General features: G+C 38.7%; 1 long non-coding RNA gene across 1 annotated transcript in view; it reads right to left on the bottom strand.

Annotated features, from left to right (window-relative positions):
• The window catches only part of LOC112546768 (uncharacterized), a 195,774-nt gene that overhangs the window by 49,468 nt on the left and 127,525 nt on the right, over positions 1 to 18,781 (bottom strand). The window contains exon 3 of the long non-coding RNA XR_003090471.2: positions 2,142 to 2,302. This is a non-coding gene — a long non-coding RNA (uncharacterized LOC112546768). The remainder of the gene's footprint in view (positions 1 to 2,141; positions 2,303 to 18,781) is intronic.

Below are 18,781 nucleotides of genomic sequence, written 5' to 3'. Positions count from 1 at the left end.
GAGCAGCACTGCTCAGAGCGGCTAGCTGATCCCTTAGCTCTCTGCACTGCAAGGAGAGAAGGCTTTGCACATTGCCCCTTCCTCCACTAAAACCTCTCAGTTCCTACTGGCCAGAAACTGGCTAATGGAACCTGAGAGATTTTGCTGGAGGTGGCCAGGAGCTGATTAGCTAAACACCTATCTGCCAAAGCCTGCCTCTGGAACCCCACCCCCTCCAACATTTGGCTCCTGCCAGACCCTGCACTCCCTCTTATGCACTTTTCCCAGGTCAGAATCCTCTCCTGCATTTATATCTTCTCTTCAATCCTGCACCCCAACCTTCTATCCCAGGTCGCCATCCAAACCCTCTGCACCCTGCTTCTCCATGCCCAGGGTCACAACTCCCTCCAGACTCTGCAACTGCTCCTACATCCCTCCTCCAGACCAAAATCCTCTCCTGCACCCATACACCCTTCCAGAACCTGCAAACCAATACTCCTACCCTTTCCTGCAATCCAGTCCCCTCCCCCGAGCTCCCTTCTGCACCCAACCTCTGTCCCAGATCCCACACTTTCTCCATAGAAAACTGAAGTCATTGACCACTTACAATAATCTTATAGTGCCCCCCCCCCCAGTAAAAATTATTGCCCACCCCTGATCTGAATACTATGCATTTCACGGAAGTAGAGTTATTAGGTTAATGTAACAGATTTATGTTGACCATAACAATGATGTAGTGTAGACACTGACAGAGTTAGGTTGATGTAAGATATATTATGTCAACCTAACTCTAATGTAGACCAGGCCTAAACGGTCACTTCCTTCACAGGGGACACACAATATAGCAACATTTTAAAATGTTAATTCTGAGAAGGGAAGGAAACCGGAATTAGGGATCTACTCAAACAGTGACTTTTTTGCACATAACATTATTGCTATTTAGATTTATTAGTTCACATTACAGTATATAAGTGTATCCCAGTGATGAGCAACAAGTAAAAACACAAGGGGACAAAATCTCTATTTTTCAGAACAAAAAAATGTAGCCATGAATAGAAATCCCAAGAATGCTAACTATAAACAGAGTTTTTAAAATGGTTCACTGATTAGTCCAATTATGTTCAGGTAATTTGTTATCACTCTAGGAATCCTCATTTTACACTTTGAAGTGAGAGAAGCTCCATTTTTTTGCGTTACTGTTTTCCTAAATTAAGTCCCCATGACTTTTCTGTTCAGACGTCTTACCTCCTTTTAGCAATCAGTATTGGAGGTAATCAGAGCCCATTAACACAGTGAGCTAAGTTAAAATTCATTAGTTGTTGTTGCTCTCTATTGAATGCTTATGCTAACTTCCTTGGCTTAAATGATCATCATCCATTCTAGATGAAATTTCAGCTCAACAGTGGACATGTTTATTATGTAACTCCATTTTATTCAAGACAGTTTTGTACTATATGCATGCAAACTGTAACAGGTTTAAAAATACCTTATTTTAAAATTGGAAGGATTGAGACCCAATAGAACAAGTGAACCTAACAAAGCAGATAAATGGATATTACAGTACTAATGTATTTTAAGCTATTAGCTAAATCCATGTTTAGAAAGAAAAAGCTGTCTACACTTTCCAGAGAATAAATATTACGAAATACACATTATCATGTTTTTGTAACTATAGTAAATACAGTGCATGAGATGATCCTGCAATATAAACTCAGATTAATAGCAACATAAGTGATGGACATTCATTAACATGGTATCTTCTTGAGAGAAACAACAAAATTAATGAGGACTGAGGTGCAATGGTTGTGATTCCAGATGGCTCCTAACGGATAAGGGAAACTCCTAATCATATAATTCAGCTATAAGAACCAGACACTAGCCATTTATGGAGGTAAACATGAGGGACAAAGCATTCTGGAAGTGGAATTCAGGGATGAGTGTAACATACAGGACTGCAACGGTACTAGGCATTACCAGTGAAGAGGGTATAAGCGAGAAAAAAAAATGGCCAGAAAAAATTAGAAAACATGGCGGCCATCTGAGAGAATCTAGAAAAGGATTAAGTATTTCTGACAGCGGCCACATGGAGATAGATGAGATGTAGAATTTCAGACTAAAAGAATTAAAAAAGACACAACTAGGCTGTTATTTAATATGCATACCTGAGACCAAGATGGTCAACAGCACAGCACAACATACACAGAACGTGGTTGTATTCCACCTTTGCAATTTCCTCATTCTTCGCCTGTTAGCCACCAGTCTGGTTTCCAGCAACTTCAAGCAGTCTGGGGGCTGCTCTAAATTTCACCATCCAAAATGGTCTCTAAAGGGTAGATAAGCATTTTGAGATTGTGGAAGTACATGAGCATTCTGCTTTTCCACATTGCTTTTCCTCAGCCATTTCGCCTTGTGCTTTGTGCCATACCTGGATAACAGTCAGATCTGTCAGCTCTATATCACTTGAGGAAATTCCCATATACAAGAAGGATTTAGCAAAGTCATTAACTCAATTATAGTGTTTTGAAATTACCATAAACTCCAACCTTAGCACCAAAATAAACTAAACTAAATTAAAAGCCTTATCCCCTAAAATATTACCATAACAAATCTTGATTCACGTGGAGTCTTCAGACAACAAGAGAAAACTAATAAAAGCAGTGTAATTTATTCTGAAAGGAAGGACACTTTCTGAGGGGTTAATTAATTGGGGATAACAAGAAAGCTTCCATGTCAACATAGAAGCATTATTAATGTTAATACACAGCTGCTCTTAACACCTTTACTGAAACAACTGAGTTGGTTAAATAGTCAAGTGACAAGGAGACATTATTGACTGTAAACTGCTAAATCCTAGGATTAGTTTAAGTAAATTCTAACATTCCAAATTAATTAATCCTGTGAAAAACAAAATGAGTAAATATTTCCATGCTTTTAATGTAATAAGGATACTTGCAAATAGCTGATTTGTTGTGTAACAATTCTGTATTCTACTTAAAGATTTGAATACTGAGAAGTTTAAATAAAAACTGTTTCTGGTAACACATACAGGTTGGACCTCCCTGATTCAGCAACATCGGGACCTGACTGGTCCCAAATGAAATAATTTTCTGGACTGGAAAGGTATCCTCTGCTACAGGACCCAAGTCAGCCTGCTCTCTGCCTTCTTCTGTTTCCCCCTAACTCCCAGCCAGGCTGTCTGCCCTACTGCCACTGGCTCCCTGGCCCCAAACTATCATGGCATCTGGGGTTCTCCAGCCCCCAGACCTACACTGCCACAGTTTCCTGGCACTGTTCTGATGTGGGAGGCCAGGTTTCCCTAGCTCCACACTGCTGCATGCTGCTGGTCCCTAGCCCCATGTTGCCACTGCAGTGGTTCCCTGGCCCTGTGATGCCATGGGAGGCTAGACTTCCTGGTTCTATGCTGCCATGGGAAGCCATGCATCTTCTTCCTCTGATCCTGTGCTGCCATGGGCTGCTGGGGTTTGCAAGCTCATCCCTAGCACTTTTGTGGGGCTTCAGTCCTGCTGCCCCTAGTTAAGCTGCTGCCCCCTCCTACCATTAGGTTCCCAGACCCTCTGGTCCAAGAGCATTTATGGTCCTGCTGCACAATGGATGTTGTTGGACTGGACAGTACCGATTTTCAGAGGTTCAACTTGTATTGTGAATGGTCATACTTCTGCTAAGAGAAAATAGGCATTTGGCTCAGATAATTTTGTGTGTTATTTGAGTCTCTCTGAAAGGCGAGTTCACACAAAATTGCACAGAAAAACAAACACAAGAAAGGATGGAAAAGTACAAATCCAAATTTGACAAATGTGCTAAAGATTAAAGAGTGGTAATCATTCCCTCAGGGTTGAAGTAGTAGGGGGTCTCCATAGAGATCTATGCACCTGCTTCAGAATTAGCTGTTGCCGTAGTTTGGCACTTGAGCCAAAAAGCTGGAGCAGGAATGGGGAAAAAAGTGGTTGAGAGCAGCAGGGCTGCAGCTCTTGTTCCTTCCCTCACTCCTTGCTCCAGGAAAATTGTTAAGGATGTTGAGAATTTGCACACACACATACACAAAGAGCACTACTTTTCTCATGACAAATTTTGTCCCAGCTTTAACTCTGGCCTCCAAGGTTATGTTTACACTGTGATTTTTTTTTAAAAAAAAAGAAACAACAACACAACACCTATACAACACTGAATCACTGACTGAATTTAGTCTAACTGAATTCTAGTTCAAACTAGGAGGGTAATGTAGGCATACCGCACTTGCAAATGAAGCCCGGGATTTGAATTTCCCGGGCTTCATTTGCATAAGCGGGGAGCCGCCATTTTTAAATCCCCGCTGGTTCGAACCCCGTGCAGCGTGGCTACACGGGGCTCGAACTAGATAGTTTGGACTAGGTTCCTATTCCGAACTACCGTTACTCCTCGTGAAACGAACAAAAAAGTTATTTAAAAAGTCTTCCATTTCCAATTTGTGATAGAAATGTAGCCATGTTAGTCTGGTGTAGCTGAAACAATACATAGTCCTGCATTTTATTTCCAATCTGTTTTTTTTTCTAAACCAGTTAGCAATAGGATTACCCTATCCTAAGTCTTTCTATTTATCCTAATATTTTGTAGAATTCTTTCTTGTTACTCTGTGTCTCTAATTCAATATTTTGTGCCTTGTTGTTTCACACTTTTCCCTATATAATTATGAGATTTGTTTATATTTCATTCTTTGTAATTTGAGCTAGTTTCCACTTTTTGTAGGGTACTTTTTTGACTTGCAGAACATTGAGCATCTCCTGGCAGTCTCTTATCAGACTTCTTCTCTTTCCTGTTTAGTGGGATAATTTGCTTTTATGTCCTTAATAATGTCTCTTTGAAAAACTACCATTTCTCTTGATCTGTTTTTCCCCTTAGACTTTCTTCTCACAGGATCTTATCTACCAATTGCCTGAATGTACTGAAGTCCTCCTCCTTGAAATTCATTTTCTCTGTTGTGTTGCTTTCCCTCCTACTGTTCCTTACAATCATGAACTCTGTCTTTCATGAGCTTCAGAGGGTAGCCAAGTTAGTCTGTTAAAGAAAAAAAACAACAAATGGTCTGGTAGCACTTTCTAGACTAACAAAACTTGTTAATGGTATCATGAGCTTCTGTGGGCACAGCCCACTTCTTCAAACTCATAACTCCGGTCATCTGAAGAAGTGGGCTGTGCCCACGAAAGCTCATGACACCATCTACATGTTTTGTTAGTCTATAAAGTGCTACCAGATCATTTGTTGTTATTACTGCCTTTCATGCTCACTTTTACCCAAGCTGTCTTCCACTTTCTTATTCTCAATCTGTTCTTCCCTATTTGTCAAAATCAAATCTAGAACAGCCTCTCACCTAGTAGCTTTCTCTTCCTTCTGAAAAAAATGTCTCCAATATATACCAACATTTTCTGAATTATAATTCAGTGTCTGTTCATATTATTTTCCCAACAGATACCTCTGTAGTTGAAGTCCTGCATCACTATCAAAACCTGTGTTTTGGATGATTTTGTTAGTTGTTTAAAAAAAGTCTGATCCATCTCTTCTTATCCACTCCTACCATGATATCATCCTGGTTTTTAATAATATTTTATCCTGAATCAAATTTTCAATAAGTCTGTGTCCTATTTCCACCTCACCCTCAGTCCAAATATATATGTATAGAAATATATACAGCAACAGCTCTTCTCATTTTTTTCTGCATCTTCTTCCTGAGCAAGGTGTAATCTTCTATATCAATAGTGCAGTCATCTATATTATCCCACCAAGTTTCTGCGATGGCAACCATGACAAATTGTGTTTATTAACTAGCATTTCAAGTTCTTCCTGCATGGTCCCTGCATTACTATTCAGGGTACGTCTAGACTGCAGAGTTTTTTCCAGGATACCTGAGATATTCCAGAAAAACTCTGCTGTGTCCAAGGAATGTGTCTGCTCTTCTGAATTTTTTTTTCCGAAGCACAAATGCGATTTTTCGGCACCCCTGTAAACCTCATTTTAAGAGGAAGAAGAGTTGTTCCAAAAAAGGGTTTTTTTCTGACATTTGGCCCAGTGTAGATGGGTCAAATGTCAGAAAAGCCTCTTCTGAAAAAAGAAGCAGAAAAAGCTATGCAAATTGCGCTTCACAATTTGCGTATCTTTTTCCAGAAAAACTGTTTAGTCTAGACTCAGCCCCAGATATCTAAGATACTGATTTGATTCTTCCCTCCCCAATCTCTCTTTTCTCTACTTTACACCTGTTTTAATGGTCCATGCTTCCCAGGACTCAATATTTTGCATTTACCAGTGGGTTTTTGTCGCCTTCTTCATCTAATCTACTTAGAAACTGCAGCTTTCTCTGCCTGGGCTCCTACCTTGGACCATGTGGATCAAAGAGAATACTGCCTGTGCCCCCAGCTCATTCTCAGATCATTTTAGTCATTTCCATTCTGCTTATGGTCATACCTCACAATATCATTAGTGCCCCCATGGATGAGCAACATTGGATAGTAGTCAGAAAACTGGATAATCCTTGATAATCTCTCTGTCAAAGCTTATATATGGGCCTTAGGCAGTGTATCTCCTGGGATGCCATGTCAATATATTTTCATGATAAATATTTCACCCATCTCTATAGCATTTCTTTAACACTGTATGGCTTAGTTCTTGTCTCACAGCAGTCTTATTCAGAAATAACACAGAAGTTAATAACATAAAATGTACAAGAACTGTAGGACCCCAAACCAGTACAAATGATCAACTACAGATTCTACTGATCACACCCATATTTTTACTAAATCTACTAAAGCCTACAACAATTATTTCCTGTATTTCTCGTTTCAATTTTACAGCTTCAGGTATACCAATTCTTCATCTGCAGTGGGCCAATTAACCATCTTCCTCAAGAAATACAATACACCATCAGGTGGCTGATGGGGTGGTCATGGCAAGCTGCCCTTTGTGCTGGCTTAACAACCAAGCTTGTTGGAATTAATCATTTTAGTTGAAAGTTCCAAAGTGAAATTTGTTTGGTGTCCTTTTTAACTTTAATTATGATTAAATTAACCCTTCTTGAAGCTCGGGATAACCATCAATATTCACATAAATATTGTGACTGTTCACCCTAGTTGCTGAAATGCAATCTAGCACTTAAAACAAGGCAGGTTTACTGTATATAATACAATGACAGTGAGTTTTACACATCAGTGTTAAATAACGCAGAAACAAAAGACAGGACTATGCAGCACTTTAAAGACTAACAAGATGGTTTATTAGGTGATGAGCTAATAAACCATCTTGTTAGTCTTTAAAGTGCTGCATAGTCCTGTCTTTTGTTTCAGCAAGACCAGACTAACACGGCTACATCTCTATTCCTAAATAATGCAGAATAGAAGAAGGTCCAGTTGCAGGGGGACTGTACCAAAGGAACAATGCTTCTGATTGGGAATTATTGGAGAAGCGGCCAAGCAGGCTGTCTTAATTTTTGTCAACATTTTTTTTTAATGCAGAGAAAATTCATGAATGGATACGATAAGACATTTTTACTTAAGACTGTAAGATTTGAAATTCTGATGATGATACGGACAGAGTAGGAAAATAATAAAGAATGTTAGAGATTGATCCACTTCAGTGATTGGATCTGGATCTTAGACACACTTACCCCATATTTTAGTTATAAGGAGTTGGATCAGGAGGTTGGCTAGCTAAAAAAATCCAGCTTCACAGTTTTAACCTGGAGTTCCTCAAAGTTTCAAAGAAAGGGTGTTTATTGTCAGATTTCTTTTTTAATTTTGGCACATTCTACATCTACATATAGTACTTCCATGACCTTATAGGCTCCCAACATTTTTTAAACAAGCAAGATTATTATTCTGTACCTAGTTTGTACAAGGAAAACTCTTGAGACCTTGTGTTTTCAATGAAGTTATGTATTTATACCAGCCCATTAACCTCTAAGAACCTAGAAATAGTGAAACTATGGAGTGCTATTTCACAATTGCATTATCATTCTGTTATCAAGATTTGATGTTTTTCAAGACAAAATTAGCAACACTGCATCAGGCAAAGATCTATGTATTTTAATTAATTTTTCAGATCCCTTTTCCCCATCACACACATACAAAGATCAAAAAAGCAAAATCTGCCTTTCAGTACACTTATTCTGGACAACATATGTAACAACTCCTCTAGTACAATGGATTTAAATCATTGGGGGCGCTTACAGCTTTTAAAAGAAAACCTTGGGTATCAAGTCATTTTTAGATCAAAATCTATTATTAATTTTATATTTGTTGTGGTTGCCATACTGCATTCACAAGGTTACTAAATTACTTCCTTATTCTTCCTTGTATGAGATGCATTGCCTGAAATACTATATGAAAAAGAAAGTGACAATTAAAGTTTGTGAAAAAAAATGACTCTGGAATCTCTGTATTTACATCACATGGCATTTAGGAATGAACAAGTCCAATTTACATAATGTTTGTTCTGAATTATATATATATATATATATATATAAAAATTTGGAAAATAAACCTGGGCTGCAAAGTTTGGGGCCCAATTCTGACTTCCTCAAATTCCAGGGTTCTTTTGAACTCTAGTTGTTTTTCATATGCAAGCTCATGCTGACTCTTTCCTGATATACACAAGAAAAAAATGGTAAAGAAGTCATTAGTAACTTAGGCCATGTCTGCCATGCAGCACTATTTTGGGATACCAGAGGTATTCAGAAATAGCTATTCTGAGTCTTTTGAGCATGCCCATTATTTTGAAATATAAAAGGCTCACTATTTCGACATCCCTGTATACCTCATTCCACAAGTAGTAACAGACGTTTCAGAATAGTGATTTATTTTTAAATAAGTGCTATTAGACAGTGCCATATTTCAAAAAAAGCGATTTTGGAATAATATCGAAATAAGATATGCAATTTGCATAGCTCAAATTGCGTATCTTATTTCGACCTAGGGTGTAGTGTAGATGCACCATTACAACCTGACACAATCTCTTTTTAATGGAAAAAATCTTGCTGGAATTCAATGGGGATTAGATCAGGACCTTTAGGTGAGGTAAATTTGGAATAACTCCATTGTGATCAAAGGAGGTCACCAGTAGGAATCAAAATTTTGGTCTCAGAGTCATGGCTGGACAGTGAAGAGGCTAGAGTGTTACTGAGTATATGGCTTTAGTCTTAGAATGAACAAAACATCCTGCTATAATGAAGAATTATTATTCTAATGCTGGTGGTCATTGACAATACTGTCTCACATATGCCAACATTTGAGAGTTGTTCCTTGCCAAAATCTGGCTAGCTACCAAGTACAAAATCCTAAACTTCTATGCCAATTATGAACAGCAGTATCTGTGCCATTGCCTTTCCATCTGCACAAGCCACACCATATGCCAGATGCTGCTGAGTTGAAAGAAGTCTTCATTGAACAGACACTCCAATGACTACTTGTGCAACATGATTCTTACTTTGACCTAATTTGTCTTTTTTACATTTAAGAACGTCACTCCTTTTAATTAATCTCAGGCTCCTCCAACCTGAAAGTCTGCAGACTAAGGGAGTTTGTGTGCCTGCTGGAAATTATCAGCCTTTCACAGCAAATATGAAGAAATCCCTAGCTTTACAATACAAGTTGATAGATTGTCAGGCTCTTCTTGTCTCTAAAAGTACTTATAATATTTTTGATTATGCATGTTCTCTTCATTATGATCGGTATAAGCCTGGTGTATATGCTATGCAGTCCCTTTATATAATAAAAGAGTTTTTTTTTTAATTCATATTGCTACAAACACACTCACATAGATAATGAATAAAGTATAAAATGCAGAACCACTATAATAATAAAAAAAATCCCATCACTCATGTATATAATTTCCTATAATAACCCTAAATGCACTTATCACATTAAGACAGAAAAGCTACATTGGAATTATCAGACATTATCAGCTGCACCCACATGGTCATTCTAGCTGCATAGGTTCCCAAACTGGCGTGCCCTCCTGGGGGAGCGCGAGGTGACCCCCCCCCCCCATCAAGTTTTGCTGCCCTGGTCAGTTCCTATTTTTTTTTTTTTTTGCTCAACAAGTTTTGCTATTGGGGGGTGGGAGGTGAGGGTTTTTCAAAAATGAAAAAGGGGGCATGATGCCAAAAAGTTTGGGAACCACTGTACCTGTCCCTCCTGTGGTCATTTGTGAATAAAACTATTCCCTACTATAGCATCCATCCTTTTCCATTTGATGAGAAACAATCACATTCCACTCACATCCCATTGTCCTGGCACAACCAAATCCTGGCCTTGCTTTAAGTTATGATGCACTTGACAAAGTGAGCTGCAGCTAACAGACGCTTATGTCCAAACAAATGTGTTAGTATTTAAGATGCCACAAGGCTACTCAATGATTTTGCCAGACCAGAGTAATGTGACTACCCTTTCAGGCTGCTGGGCAAGGGGGGTGGGAGTGAGTCTGCATTCCTGAAAGAGGTGGGGCTCGGGTGGAAGAGGTGGGGCCGGCATGACTATCCTTCAGCACCATCCAGAGAGCATTGTGCCACTGCTCATCTCTCCCAGCAGCCCTCAGAGCCACCCAGAGAATGCCACACCGCACTCTAGCAGTGATTTAAAAGGCCTTGGGCTCCAGCCGCTGACATTCCTCATACAGCAACAGCTGGGAGCCCTGAGTCCTTTGACTCTCCAGGCCTGGGGCAACTGCCCCTTTGCCCCTTGCTGTCGACAGTCCTGTTCTTGTATGAAAATATATATATATGCTGTGCAGCTTTAACGATTGAAGATTTATTGTAAACCACCTTATCATTGTTTGAATGCAGCTTTTGCAAATGTGAATATAACCGAACAAAATTGTGCTGAGAGCCAAGAGAGTAATGGCAACTGACAAACAAAAAGTGTGTGCAGACAAAGCCTTATGATGGAGAGCTGTTCGGATGGGCTGACATTTTTTCCAAAAGTATTTGGAACTATTTTTTTTAATTGCAGCTATAACTTCAGATGCAAGGAAGATTACACACACACTAGACTATAATGCATACTTTCATTTTGTTTTCCAAAAAGCAAAATAATATCTAAGCTTGAGTACACCATAGTAGTTAGTTTTCTAATTAATTTCTTTTACTTGGAAGTACATAGCTATAGCCTTTTAGGTTGTTTAGATTAAATAATTTTAATGCTGAACTCAGCATAAACTGAGAGTGCCATTAACCATGAGAATAAATATTTGGAAGCTGAGGTTTTTAAATTGCATTAATGCCATTAGTCTACTTAATAATAGCCTTTTCATTGTAATTTAAAATGCAGTTTATCTTGCAGTAAGAGTAATAAAATGTAACTGTGTATAATAAAAAAGCTTTTCATAAACCACCAATTTAATTATATTCTGAGCTTGTAGTGAACTAGTGTTATAATGTTATAATATCCTTGCTATTTTACTTTTGTTTTAGCACCATATAGGTAGTATTTAATAACTTGCTCAGATATGTAGATTAGCATTTGCAAAGGACTAAATTTTAAACGTTAGAAAATAGTTTATAAGTACGTAGAATTTCCAATTCTCTGCAGAAATATTTTATGCAGAAGCAGTACAGTTTTCATGGAAAATCTGTATGCCATAAATAAGCTTTGGCACACAGGGTGAATTTATTGCTGAAATACAGAGAACTGTGTGAACTGGTTCCTCCAATTAAACTCCTACACTTCAATTTCTGAACTAATATGTTGAATAGTTAGCAGTGTGTGTATGTGTACACAGGTCCTGGTCATGTGCATGTGAGTGAGCGCACACACTCCATAATTAGTGGTCATTCCTGTATAATAGTCGACTACTCACAGCCAATAAGATTATATCTAGCACCTTCAGTTCTCAATGCTGATTTTTCAGTCAATCACGGGGGAGACGGGACATATTCATTGAAAAGTTATTCCCACTCTTAAAAAATGTTAGAATTGAAAAAAAAATACAGAGAATGAGAAAAAAAAAGATGATTAAAAGTATGGAGAAGATTCCATGTAAAGGAAACATTAACAACTGTTCCTCTTAGAAAAGGAGACAGTTAAGGAGGATATGATGGATGTCTTTCAAATATGATGATGTCAGAAAAGTGATTAGTCCTTCACTTAATATTAAAACCAGAAGTCACACAATGACATAAACAGGCAACAGATTTAAAACAGAAGATAAAGTACTTCTTCACACAATATATGAAATTCATTACCAGGGGATGTTGTAAAGGTCAAAATTATAAGTCGAATCAAAAAAAGAATTAGCTAAATTTATAGAGGGTAGATCTATTGATGGTTATTAATCAAGATGGCCAGGGATTCTGGGTGTCACTAAATCTCAGGTGGCCCAAAGGCTGAAACTGCATGACAGAGGATGGATTTGAACTCAGTGAATTTCCCTGTTCATTCTCTCTGAAATATCTGGCATGTACCACTCTTAGAAGACTAGGCTAGGTTGACTGTTAGACTGACAACACATAGCCATTCTTACGTACTTAATGAATTAGGTACACAGTCCTTGCTTTCAGTGAGAGATTTAGTTCATTTTACCTCACTAGATGTCAAACTGAAAATAGCATCTTTGCAAGATTGTAGGTACTGTGTAAGGCTATGTCTAGACTGCAAGCCTCTTTCGAAAGAGAGCGTCTAGACTGCACGTTGAACTTTCGAAAAAGCGGCTTGCTTTTTCGAAAGAAAGCATCCAGGGAGTCTGGATGCTCTCTTTCAAAGAAGCCCTATTTACATTGAAGAAGCTATGAACTGGATTAGAAAATGAAAGTGTCTAACCCATTTTAAATAGTTAAATCTTTCTGTTTATTCCTATATCTTATCTATAAATATATTTTAGCAGGGGCGGCCCGTCCATACTGGCGAAGTAGGCGGTCACCTAGGGTGCCAAGTGAAATGGGGCACCAAATGGTGGCACAATATTATTGAGGGGTTTGGAGGTGGAGGCGCCGATTGCATGGTTCGCCTAGGGTGCCTGTTGTTGGCAGCTACTCTATGGCCGCCCCTGTATTTTAGAGTGCATCTGTCTGCATGTCTGTCTGTGAGTCCATTTGGTAAAGAATTCCCACTAATGGTAAGAGCCAGGACCACCAGATTTGGTATATACAGCTTCCTCCTCTCCTAACTTAAAGCAAAGTCAGGATTTGGTTGTGCCAGGACAACTGGAAGTCCTGGGAAAAGAACTCTTTTCTATAACATGGAAAGGGAAGGCTGCTGTTCAGAGAGAAGCAATATGAGAGTGGTCCCTGGAGGGGGGAGGGTAGCAAGCCTACCTATCCTGTAAAGCAATCACTGGGGGCAGCAAAACCACCAAAAGAAAAGCCAGCAGGGCTGGGGCTCTGTCATCTTCCCTGCCAGCACACTGAGTAAGTAGCCCCTTAGTCCCAAACACTTCCCCCCCTTTTGGCCATTGTCTGCAGCACTGGAGAAGTGTGGGGGGGGGGGGAGGTGGGCAGGGAGAGAGAAAAAGTCCTTTAGTGGCTATGGGGGACTATGGAGACAGAAAATGCCCCTAGAAGTTGGGAGAGAACTTGGGGGTCAGAAAAATGTCCATGTTGGATGGATCCTCCTGCCCTGAGCCTCTTCTCACTCCACAACCCTCACTCTCACACCTCCCCAACCGTAGCCTCCAGCACTCTCTCCATCCCACATCCCCCAAGCCTTGCCCTGAGTCCTTTACCACCCCCTGCCCCCTGCATTGCCAGCCTCCTGCCCTGAAGGGCCTGGCAATACCAAGTAATTCTGTTAGCTTCCTTAATATTTAAGAAGGACTGGGCAACACCACAAAACATATAGATAATAAAATGCTAGCTCCTGCTGGAAAAAAAAATGGAGAAAATTTAATTTCCTTTGGAAAGGCTGTGCTAATACTTCATATTGCTTATTTCCCCAGTGAAAGATTGTAGCAAACTGTATAGTTCTAACCAAATGTTTACAACAGATACGTTTCAGGTATTCACAGATTAAATGTGACTGCAAACAGAAGGAATTTGGCTCAACCCTCATGTAAAGAAAGCTGAATTGGGAAAACAAGAGTTATTGGAATGAAGTATGAATTATGTCAATGGTGCCTGATATTTTTATTGTCAATATAGCAGCCTATGTTTTAAGTTCTATAATATTGGAATTTCTTATTTTTTTGTATTGTGTAGTTTTATTGTGTTGTTTAAAGGTGCAGTAATATAGACTTTCACCAAGTGGCTACAACATTTTCAGGAAGTTCAGTTATTCCTTTTCAATAATTTAATTCAAAAGTCACTGAAAAGCCTTTCATGAGTACCATACCACATTTTAGGACACTTCCTTCTTCTACTCTATCAGCAAAAGGTTCTTCTATCATAAGATGAGCTGCACAATAATGAACACAGTCTATTTTTTTAAGTCTGACCTACTCAACCTAATACTAAAACTCACATCAGACCAGGTTTGAAAGCCATGAACATGTGTGGCAGGGCTCACTTGTTCCTGCCTTTGTTGAGTCCACAAACTGCTCAGACACATTTATTTTGCTAATAAAAGCACCTAGTGCAGTTTATTTATAATATCAGCTTCCTTTTCCCGTATAGACCTCACCCCTAATTTCTGAAACAAATTTTCCTTCTTTCTTTTCCTCTTCCCTCCATCCTTCACCTTTTGTATCATCTGCCTAATGACTTAATTAATGTCTTAATTTTCATCAAGCCATAAGACAGGCACAGCTCTTCTAAAGGCCTGATCCAGAGTAATTAAAAAGAGTTGCAGTGACAAGTGTGTCATTACCCAGAACACACTCACACCATGCTTAACTCTTATATGAGGAAGAGTATTCTGTGGTCAAGGGAGTGAATGCTAATTAAAAAAAAATGAACAAGAAACAGAAAATATGCATACCAACATTGAAGAATGATTAGAATTTGAGAGAGGGGGAATAGCTATGCAATGATGTGATCTAGGGCCCTGATTCAGCAAAACACTTAATCATATTTTAATTTTTTATCATGTGCATATGCCCTGTTTGTAGCAATTAGTATTAATTGGGAATAAGCATGTGCTTAAAATTAAGCTTCTATTTTAGTGCTTTTCTTAAATACACTGTTGAATTCATAATTGCTCCACAGCTCAAGGAGTGTAAGCGTTTGTTGCAGTTACATAGTATACAGGACAATGTCATTGCTTTATGAGCCAAACACACACAAAATACATCTTTCCATATTTTCATAGATTCAAAAGCCAGAATGGATTATTTTAATCAAATAGTCTGCCCTCTTGTATACCACAGGCCTAGAACATCCACAAAATAATTCCTAGACCGTATATTTTTTAAAAAAATCAAATGTGAACTTTGAAATTGTCAGTGATAAAGAATCCCCCACTAATCTCTTTAGTAAAAATTTACACCATATTCCCAGTCTGATGATGTCTAATTTCAATTTTTAGACACTGGATCATGTTACACCTCTCTCTGCTAGACTGAAGATCCTACACTGACATATTTGTTTCCCATTTAGGTATAGATAGATGTTTACTTAAGTTGTGGAGCAATCATACATTTTTCATATTTTGGTCACAACAGCAATAGAAAATTCTGTACATATAACATGTCCACAAAACTTGGTATTTATGTTATGAACAACCCACAAAAAATATGCAGTTTTTCCACAGCATTTCTCAAACTGAATTTCTTGACCCAAAAAGGGATTGCAAATCTATTAGAGGATTATGGTATTGCCATCCTTGCTTCTTGGGACCAGCAGCTGCTAGCCAGGTGTGCAGATCTGAAGGCAGCAGCAGCAGCAATGTAGTAAGGGGTGAAAATATGTTGCCACACTTACTTCTTCAACTGCTTCTGGTTGTGGCGTTGCTTTCAAAGGTGGGTGTCTGGCCAGCAGTTGCCACTCTCCATAATGCCTTCAGAGCTGGGTGGCCAGAGAGTGATTCCTGCTGCCTGGGTGGCCAGCTCTGAAGTCAGCACTGCAGCCATCAGCAGCACAGAAGAAAGGATGGCATGATACGGTTACACTTTTCTGCTGTTGCTGGCAGCAATGATGCTGGAAAAAAATATTGTGGGGGTACTAGAAGCCACTGAACCAAACTGTAAATCCTGTATCTAATGGAAACCCCTTCAAGCCATGGGGTGCTTCATCTCTAGTCCCAGTATTTATGGCTAGCAGCAGCACTGCCTTCAGAGCTGGGTGCCCAGCCAGCAGCCACCTCTCTGGGCAATGTCTTCAGAGGTACGAGGCTAGAGAATTGTCATGGTCTGTGACAATTTTCATAGCTATGAAGTTGGCAGAACACGTCTTATAGATTAATCTAGTCACCGACTACCCTTCTCTTTATTAAGCTAAATAGATAAAGCTCCTTGACTCCATTCCTATAAAGTAGCTTTTTTCTAATCTTTCCAATATTCTCATGGCTCTACTGTGATCCCTTTCCAATAAATCATCTTTCTTGAATTTGGGACACCATAATTGGAATGTTTTCCAGCAGCCATCACACCAGTGCCATATACAAAGTTAAGACAACCTCTCTATTTCTATTCAAGATTACCCTGTTCATGCTTCCAGTGGCTGAATTAGCCCTTTTAGCTATATTGTTGCACTTGGTGCTCATGTTCAGCTCATTATCCACCACAACCACCAAATCTTTTTCAGTCTCTAGATAGATTCCCACAACCTGTAAATGCGACCTATATTCTCTGTTCTCAGGTTCACACATTTGCATGTATCCATATTAGAACCCATTGTTTGTACCCAGTGTACTAAGTGATACAGATCATGATGTATCAATGATCTGTTTTTATGTTTTCTCTCTTGCCCAATTTGTGTCATTCGTCAATCTTTGCAGTGATGATTATACTTCCCTGACCCGCACTAAAAAAGATAAAAATAGTAAATAGTGTAAGGCCAAAAACATATCCCAGTAGAATTCTACTAGAATCATAAATGTTCATTGATGATCCTCAATTTTGAGAGATTTAGTAGTCAGCATGCTTTTAATCCAACTAATGTGCACCATGTTAACTTTATATCATTTTTGAGGTACCACATCAAATTCCCAGTCAATGAGAGTTGTAGGAAGTGGGGCAGGCCAGGACACCACTTCCTACAGCTCCAATTAGCAAGAAAAGGCAAACTGTGGCCATTGGGAGCTGCAAGCAGGTCATATCTGCGGATGCATAGGTAAATCAAGTGCTGGTGGTCTGTCAGGAGCTCACCTTGATGAACTGCATGTGGTCCACAGACCGCTTATCATAGTGCACCCCAGTACATCAAACACCTCATCAAATTCAGTCAGATATTTTGTAACTTGAGAATAGACAAATAATGTACTCATCTGATCATCTGCATTACCAATTCCTTAACAGTTCAAAACCACACCACCTCCTGCTCCCTAATTTCAAGCCTTTTTGAATGGGATCTGTCCTGATAGATACACCAATGGAGCTTTGCAATAAGGGGTCCATTTTGTGCACACTGCCTGGAAATGAGCTTTTAAAATTAATTAGGATTATTTTAATTTAACAATTAATTGGTCAGTTTTCATTTTTGAAATATGCATCCTGTGATTATGTTGTACTCAACTGCAGTACCTTAATTTGAAAATTACTTTTTATTTTATTCTATTGCCACAAATCATTATGTTGTAGACACATGCTTTGTAAATTTGATATCCAGTAAAGAAATCCATTTCTATAGCACCATAATCAGGTTTTTGTCCTCCAGCTGTTTGGTTCTGAATGTAGTTTACTGATCTATACACTTTTTTCTGGAGTGTGACACACTTTTCCAAAAATATTTGCCTTTATAACATTCACAGTACTTCACTCCTTTGTCTTGTCCTGCCAACAATTGTGTCTATATTTATTGTATATGACCCTGTCTTCTGCTGCTTGCTAACTCTTGCATTCTGACTAGGTCTTAATAGGTCTTAATATGTGTTTTCAATTAGACACATGTTTGTTCTTTCACTGCTTGCTAAACATTTTCCATTTGGGAAACTCACATTTTACTATACCTGAAAATATCTACTTTTCTTAGCCTTCTAGCGCAAGACTCCCATAATCATCATCAAATTCTATTTCTGTATCTTAAATTGATTTTGGAAATGATTCTGCTTGTCATTCACTTTTCCTAACTAGGAGTTTGAAAGACCTGCATCTCCACTTTTCTGAATGACATCTTATTGGTTTCCCAATACAGTGAATGTTAAGTCCCAACTTTGGATATCTGCATAGGAGTACATGATAGCAGAGAGTTCAGTGAGTATATTTAGAAAGACACTATTTTATGCCTTTGGGCAAAGAATCCATGAGATGCTTCAGTCACTTTCATCTCTTACCAAAAAAGATATTTGGTCTTTTTGGTCAAATAGGCTTTTGGCTTCTCTATTTTATGTTGCTCCTCTCTCAGAGAGGAAGAAAAGTGTTTCTAGAAACACATTTTGTTACCTATTAAAATAGTAAAATGTGCAGTAAAAAGGGCTTTGATGCATATGGAACGACAATAGCAGCAGGTGTCAAAATAAATGCTTTAAAACATTTTGAAAGTATATGGAATCTGAAATAACAGACTTCTTTTAAAGGGATGGGAGTGTTGAACTTCAGCCTGCTTTTAGTTGATTTTGGTCTCTTTCATATCAGGACAGATTACATTTACAATAAATAATAGGAGTTATTGTTACCTAACTTTCAGTGTTCATGATGAGTGAAATTCACTTTAGTATGTAAGCCTTGGCCTCTATGTACTAGAGTCCTTGCTTTGATCCAGTTATCAGCTATATCACAAATGATTTTGTTTCTACTGTTT

Source organism: Pelodiscus sinensis, chromosome 1 (assembly GCF_049634645.1).
Source record: "Pelodiscus sinensis isolate JC-2024 chromosome 1, ASM4963464v1, whole genome shotgun sequence".
NCBI lineage: Eukaryota > Metazoa > Chordata > Testudines > Trionychidae > Pelodiscus > Pelodiscus sinensis.
Note: the sequence above shows the minus strand (reverse complement) of the source record. Positions and strands in the feature narration are given on the sequence as shown.